Source organism: Pseudorasbora parva, chromosome 6 (genome assembly GCF_024679245.1).
Source record: "Pseudorasbora parva isolate DD20220531a chromosome 6, ASM2467924v1, whole genome shotgun sequence".
In the NCBI taxonomy this organism is placed as follows: Eukaryota; Metazoa; Chordata; class Actinopteri; order Cypriniformes; family Gobionidae; genus Pseudorasbora; species Pseudorasbora parva.
Window position 1 is genome coordinate 50,279,122 of NC_090177.1, and position 8,754 is coordinate 50,287,875.

Consider the following 8,754-nt stretch of genomic DNA (forward strand, 5'->3'; position numbering starts at 1 on the left):
TATATTTAAAACACTAGGGTACTATCTTTCCAGTGCAAAAATGGTCCGTTTATATCATGTAGATTACAGTTAATTTATCAGCTCTAAAAAACAACATTATTTTGTCTTTTTTTTTTTTTTTATCGGGCTTGAGTTCTGTGTTTTGATGAGCCCCGCGCGTCTCTGTGCGGGTGCAGTGTTTTACAAGCCAGACGCACCTGTGCGCGCGCTACAAATCAGTACGGGAGCTGCGTTTCCCCGTTTTCTCGACTGTGTTTGAATAAGCCAAGATATAAGTAGCCTAAAAGTATTTTTACATTTCTCTAAATTGAATAACTAAAGATATGAGGACATTAGATGTTATACTTACCACTAAACTGGATGACTCGACAAGGCCAACGCTCCAGCTCGCCTGACGAACTTTTCTTCCACAAAACATAGGCTTCTTCTCGTTTGTCCCAGTTGTGAAGGGCTTTAGGTTGTAGTTTTGTCATGTCTCTGTGTTTTAATTGTGACAGTTCACATATATGAATAGTGTTGTCAGTGAAGAAATCAACTAAAACGTATTTAATATCCATCCTGCAGTAGACACTATAACGACCGACAGTGAGTGGAAGAAGTTAAAAGTATCAGCACGCGCAGCGACGCTCTAGACTCGTTGTCAGGGCAACGATCGCTGGCGGCGCGAAGAAGAGACCAAGCAGGCTATTTATCTATGCGGATGAAATGTCCCATAGGCGAAAAAAATACAAATCTTTTTTAGAAGATGACTCTATTCCAAACAAAAAACAACCCAGAAGAAACAAGTACAAAATATTTCTGGAAAATGATGAAGAAGAAATCCCCCGGAACACCAGTCTAAGGAGAAATACCAGGGAAAGTGATGTTGCAAGCCAGTCATCTCAGGTAACCTCTAATTCAGTTAATTTATCATCATTATTTATTAGTCTTTTTAATTATTATTTATTATAATAATTCACATTGCAAATTATAGAGAAATTGTAAAACTGGCACAGTCTTCAGTCATTTTAACTTCTTTAGACATACACAGAGGACCGAGAGGATGCTGACTCTGAAGAAGACACACAACTGCTCTGCAGAGAAGAGGAAGCTAGGCAACTCACTGAGGTATTGGACAAAACAAGTTTATACAGATCTACAGGCCTATTTCTTTATTGTAAAAATTATATTTTTAAATTTAGATTGTATGCTAAGCATGTCAATCCATTGGTAACACTTAATAAGTCTTCATTAGTTAACTACTTTAGTTAACATTAAATCAGCTTAGAATAAAAAAGAAGGTTACAAAAATGAAATACTGTGCAATCAGTCAGATGTAGCACTTCATTCAGAACACAAATAGCAATGAACAGCTGGATTTGTATTAATTAACATTAATATAGCCTAGATTAATACACACAGTAACAAATGCATTTCTGATTGCAGGTTCATGTTAGTTAATACATGAAGTCATGTTAACAAATTAGACCTTGTTACCAATCCATTTACAGGTTACCATGTTAAAAAAAAAAGGTATATTTAATTCATTTTTATTTTTCTTCAGCCAGATGACACATCAGGTGGTGATGTAGAAGATGAAGAGCATAATACACAAAGGTTAAGCAATGAAGAGGTAAATATTGGTAAATATAAATAAATATGGTATTGTTTAATTAAAAAAATTTAATCTTTGTTTTCTATGGTGGTTATCTTTTATAAATACAGTACCGAGCGAAAGTCTTAGGCCGGGAGACACACTACAAGCGTGGTGTTTCTGTTGTGGGTCAGCAGCGGGGCGGCTGCGTGGCGTTTTCTCTGTCTTTGCACACCAGAAGCCATGCTGTTGATGCAAAGGGAAGCCCTATACTTCATGTTAAACATAAATATACCCTACTGATACAGCAAAGACAACATCGGTAGTAGCCTATTGACCACATATGTGTGGTATTGACGGCAAAATAGTCTACAGAATATTTCATTCTGTGTTGAAAGGTGTAGGAGAGCAGGGGCGAAAGTACCATTTTTCAGAAAAACTCAATTTTAAAACAAAATGTTTTAGACAGAGATATATATTTTCTCTGGTCAATAACTCACAAGTGTGGTCTATCAATAACAGGTGGTTTTTTGTACAAATGCAGAACGACTACAGTATAATTTTACTTTGAACATAAGATGCAGATTGTTACTTTTGACCCCATCAGTTGGGACGAAAGTAACACAGGTGGGTCAAAAGTAACACAACAATATAAGCGATTGTTTTGTGTTATTCTTGTTTTTATTAAATATACCTGACTATGACCTTGTTAATATGTAACTGCAAACATATTTTGTAGCTACTTTATCTTTGCAAAACAAATATTAAATTACATTTTCATTTTAAATGTTAAGTTTAATAAAATGTTTCAAATTTAACCTGACAATAAAAACTTGTAGGGCTAGGTTTAGAATTTTTTTTTTTTGTGCAATGTCAATCTATTTGATCATTTTTTTTCTTCAACAATATGAACAATATGAACATTAAATTAGCATAATATGCATTATATATAAAAGTGGGACAAAATTAAGAAGTGTTACTTTCGTCCCGACAGGAAGTCCTGACATTTAAACACGATTTACTTTTATACTGAAAAAACTCTGAAAAGAGAAACCTTCAGGATGTGTAACAGCAATAAATAAACTGTAGATTGATCATTACTGTGACACATGAAACGAGAAACACAACTTGTAATTAGAAAAAAAAGTACCGCTTCAGTAATTTACTTTCCGTACTCAAAAACTATATTTCGGAACCCACCGCGGGAAACGATGATGAAATCGCATGATTTTTGGCAGATCCATCAAAGGTTGCGTGCTGAATGTGCTGTCATAGCTTGGAATGCAAATGTAGTCAGGGCTCTGAGAAAATCGCTTTGTTAGTTTCGTCCCGCGTTACTTTCGCCCCGGTTCTCCCCTAATATTTCAAAATCGATAATTATGTTGTTTTTCTATTATTACAATTATGCCTATATCTGCATTTATGTTAACCTAGAGACTTTCAAGCATGAAAATATAATTTATTAATATGTATTTGGGTCAAAATGACATATAAACATTTTTTCCTATTCTATTTTGCCTGGAAATGCTTCTAACATGCTCGCAAGGAAAATAGGCGTCTCTTCTATTTCTAGCATGCACGCGTTTTCAGCGCGTCACGCAGGCAGTGTACAAGCTTCAACCTGTTAACATGGGAGCTGAAATAAAAATGGACACGCCACGCAGCCAAGATGCTCACGGCACACTTGCAGTGTGTCCCTGGCCTTAGGCACATTAGTATTTTCACCCCCCCACCATTTTTTTAAGCCTGTTATTTAGATATTTTGCAATAGTGTGTCAGTAGGTAATATCAGTTTACATTTTCAAACTATTTTGTCATTAATTGTAATAATCCATTCCAGTGAGATTTGTGTATGCAGAAGGAGGCTGACAGCTGTTTGATCCACATGAAGATCTGATCTCACTATCATCGAGTCCATCTGGGATTACATGAAGAAACTGAGACAAAATCCACAAGAACTGCGACAAAATCTCCAAGATGCTTGAAGAAACCCTCCTGCAAAGCTCCCTGAAAAAATATGAGCACGTGTATCAGGACAAAAGCTGTTTAAAACACAAAGGGTGTTCACACCGAACACTGATTTGATTTAGTTATTAGGAGTTCATTGATAAACAAAGTCTATTTATGACATTATTTGTTAAAGCATTCTCACTTTACAGTATTTTTACACAAGTGTTGAAAACTGTTCACAGTTCTGGAGCTTTGCAGGAGGGTTTCTTCAAGCGTCTTGGAGATGTTGTGGCAGTTCTTGTGGATTTTGTCTCCGTTTTTTCAGTTTCTTCAAGTAATCCCAGACGGACTCGATGATGGAGAGATCAGATCTCTGTGTGGATCAAACAGCTGTTGTCAGACTCCTTCTACATACACAAATCTCACTGTTATGGATTATTACAATTAATGGCAAAAAAAAAAAATGTTTGAACATGTAAAGTGATATTACCTACTGACACACTATTACAAAATATATAAATAGCTTAAATGTTTTTAATTTAATTTTTTTAGTTATTTTAAGTTAAAATTTTAAGTTAAATCTACCTTCCTGTGCATATACTTTACAGTATGTTATCGTTATAATACCATAGAAGTTAACTTTTCATTTGAAAAAACTGAGTGATTTAACCATTCAATTTTAAAAATGAATATTTATATGGTAGTAGTACTGCAAATTTATTAAAAGTCCACTAAAAATAATATAAATTAATATAAAATACACTGCAATCAATTAATGTGTAATAATGGAGTTGATCATTAAAGATGTGAATCATATAGTATGAATGTATTCCAGACGTACTACATTCGCCATATTGTCATTATCATGTGACCTACATCGTTAGTTGCATCCCTTCAGCACCATTCACAAATCCTCTCTTCTGGCCTCATAGTAAAGTGTCCATCGAATCACTCGATTTCGGACAGAGCGATAGTGCAGCTTAGTAACAATGGATGTTCAGTGTAATTAGCAAACAGTTTATCAATCCATCAGCAACTAGAGATTTACTGTTTTAAAATAAAGCATATATGCAGCATATAGCATTGTTTTTGGCTCATCCTTGACTCAAACACAGGATATACTCTTTACCAAAACACAAACAGATACCCTTTTAAACTCCAGCATAATAAAAAATTAAACACTAATTATTTAATTGTGTGCAAAAACATATAAAATAACATTTCAGTTTAACATTTACTCTCCTGATCAGCTGAGTTCATGTAACAATTTTTCCATTAAGTGAACTTATTATAAGTGATAGTAACTTGTTTTGTTTAAATTGTACTGTTTTACAGTATGTAACTGTATTTTAATTCTCAGTAAACTACAGTGCATTAGATTTTACAGCATGATCTATGACATTTTTCTTGTTTTGTGAATGTTGTTCATGACTAATGTGGACTAATGGAGTCTAAAATTACTTTAAATGTTCATGTATAGATTTATTGATTTTATTATTTTTCTCTAGCCCAGCAGTTCAACCAGTCTTGAGGATGGAAATATCACAACCACTATCCCTGATGGTGACCAGCCTTTGTATCCTGGAGCCAAACTTTCAAAAGGTGAAAGTCTGACTGCACTTCTGGGCTACATGCTACGCCACCATGTAACCAAGGCAGGATGTCAAGATTTACTGCTTCTGCTGCAGATGCTACTCCCTGAAAATAGTTTACCCTCCACCAACTACCTGTTCAATCATGCTTTTGACACAACCAGTTGGCAGTTACACCATTATTGTCTTAATCCTGACTGTGGAGCTTACATTGGCATACTAGATGTTGAGAGTGTACTGTGTCCAATGTGTGATACAGAATGCAAAGTATCAGAACATCTGAGTAAAGGTTATTATTTGATGTACACACCATTGAGAGATGAAATTAAAAATCTTTTTGAAAATCACAACCTCAAAGACAAACTCTCAGAGAAAAACGATTCTGATTGTATTCAAGATGTCTGTGATGGCACATTGTATAAGAGAATCCCAATGCTGACAGACCAGAGTAATATATCTTTGACATGGAATACAGATGGTGTCCCAGTGTTTAACTCCTCAAGTTATTCAATGTGGCCTATTCAGTGTACCATAAACGAGGTAACTCCATCTGAACGGAAAAACTTTGTGTTGGTGCCTGCACTCTGGTTTGGAAAAAACAAGCCAAAAATGGAAAGCTTTCTAAAACCATTCATTGAAGAGTGCCGAACGTTAGAATCTGCAGGTGTTGTGTGGTACAACACTGTAACAAAAACTAATGAATGTTCTAAAGTTGCTGCCATTCTATGCACAGTTGACTCTGTTGCAAGGGCTCCAGTGCAAAATATCAACCAATTCAATGGGGCACATGGCTGTAATTTCTGTACTCATTCTGGCGAGAGAGTGCAAAAGGGTGATGGGTTTACCAGAGTCTATCCACTCTCAGTACCCATTCCTAATCTGAGAACACATGAGGACATGATCCATGATGCAGAACTGGCCTCAGTAAATAACCCAGTCAATGGTGTTAAAGGGCCAAGTCTTTTGACCACATTACAGTGTTTTGACATGGCAGAAAGTTTTGTTCCAGACTATCTGCATTGTGTCCTTCTTGGAGTAGTGCGTCAAATAACAGGCTTGTGGTTTGACAACAAAGTGCCAGAAGTAAACATCAAAAACCCAAGTGTCTTGAAAGAGATAGACAAACGTTTGAAATTGGTGCGGCCACCTAGTGAGATAACCCGACTGCCACGATCTGTAAAAGAACGTCAAAAATGGAAAGGAAGTGAGTGGAGAACTTTTCTGCTAATATCTCCATTTATACTGATGGGTTTAATCCCGACACAGTATTTCCACCACTGGACGCTACTAGCCTTTGCTGTGTATCTGCTAACTAGTTCACATATTTCACACTTGAACATTGACAAGGCTCATATGGCTCTTTGTGAGTTTGTTCTTCTAACTGAGTCTCTTTATGGAAAGCAAGACGTCTCTTACAACATTCATCTCCTCACCCACTTAGCTGAGAGTGTCAGAAGACATGGACCTTTGTCCTTGACATCAACATTCATCTTTGAAGGACATAATGGTAGACTGCTCAAACTTTTCAATGGAACACAACATGTACCATTGCAAATTACTCAAAATCTAGCAAGACTAAAGCAGCTAAAGATCTTATCGAGAGTTTACATTGCCGAAGACTCCCTGGCACATGAATACGTTTCATCAGCACTTCGAGGTTATTCCTTGTGCAAAAACATGTCACAGGTCAGTAGCTGCATTTTTTTTGGTCATGGTCAAGTGAAAGAACTACCATTGTCTCATCACATCTTACTACAGAATTCTGGAATTCATACAGAACAAAACCAAGCCACATACTTTCAGAGGTTTGTTTGTGAAGGGACACTATACTCCACTGATCAGTATGACTCAAAATACTCCAGATGCAATTCCTTGGTAACCATTGGGCAAAAGGTTGCAAAAGTTGAACACATCATTGTTGTTCAAACTCTGGAAACCCCCAAACAACCAGTTTTACTGGTAAGGTTCACAAATCAAATCCAAGCCTTTCTCAAAAAGCGAACAGAGTACGTTTGCATGGACTCTCATATACTTAATGTCACATTCTGTGCAGGCTGCAAGGCAGTACTTCCATCTGAAGTAACTAACAAATGTATAGAAATTGAAAAAAGACCAGATGGGCATGTCATTTTGCCCTTACCAAACACATATGAACGAGATTAACAAGTAATTGGAATCAGATTTATTGTGACACAGTAGTAGCTCAACATAATATGTGAGGAGGAGAAAATGTTTGCCCTCATTGAATTGTAAGAACTTCATATAAATGTATTACATTTCTTGTATTAACTATTAATTTGTGTTTTAATCTCAGAATGTGAGAAATAAAATCTATGTATGTAGAACATGTACAAAACACAATGCAAATAAAAATTAATTGAAATGAATATGTGCATTTGCTTAATTAAAATCATTTTCTTAAGTTATGGACTGTCACTATAGCATGATGGACCCTTCCCACAAAATAGCTTACTGAGGCATTATAGCATATTGCCAGTTTTAGATTAATACTCTGTAAAACACATGGCATTCTCTGTGCTCCAGCAATCTCTTGTAATGCTTACCTGTGCTCCAGCAATCTCTTGTTATGCTTACCTGTGCTCCAGCAATCTCTTGTAATGCTTACCTGTGCTCCAGCAATGTCTTGTAATGCTTACCTGTGCTCCAGTAATCTCTTTTGTATTGCTTACCTGTGCTCCAGCAATCTCTTGTAATGCTTACCTGTGCTCCAGCAATCTCTTGTTATGCTTACCTGTGCTCCAGCAATCTCTTGTTATGCTTACCTGTGCTCCAATGATCTCTTGAGATGCTTACCTGTGCTCCAATGATCTCTTGAGATGCTTACCTGTGCTCCAATGATCTCGAGCTTACCTGTGCTCCAACGATCTCTTGAGATGCTTACCTGTGCTCCAATGATCTCGAGATGCTCACCTGTGCTCCAATGATCTCTTGAGATGCTTACCTGTGCTCCAATGATCTCGAGCTTACCTGTGTTCCAACGATCTCTTGAGATGCTTACCTGTGCTCCAATGATCTCGAGATGCTCACCTGTGCTCCAATGATCTCTTGAGATGCTAACCTGTGCTCCAATGATCTCGAGATGCTTACCTGTGCTCCAATGATCTCGAGATGCTTACCTGTGCTCCAGAAATCTCTTGTGATGCTTACCTGTGCTCCAATGATCTCTTGAGATGCTTACCTGTGCTCCAATGATCTCGAGATGCTTACCTGTGCTCCAATGATCTCTTGAGATGCTTACCTGTGCTCCAATGATCTCGAGATGCTTACCTGTGCTCCAATGATCTCTTGAGATGCTTACCTGTGCTCCAATGATCTCGAGATGCTTACCTGTGCTCCAATGATCTTGAGATGCTTACCTGTGCTCCAATGATCTTGAGATGCTTACCTGTGCTCCAATGATCTCGAGATGCTTGCCTGTGCTCCAATGATCTCGAGATGCTTGCCTGTGCTCTAACGATCTACTGTGATGCTCCCCTCATCTTCACAATTTCCAATTCAAATAACCTGCGCTCAACCACTCACCTATATTACTTACCTGCACATCAGCTACTCAGCTACTGTAGCCTTTGTGTTCTCATCTGCTGTGTCTTGTGTGTTGGCTTCCTTCCTCTGTCACAT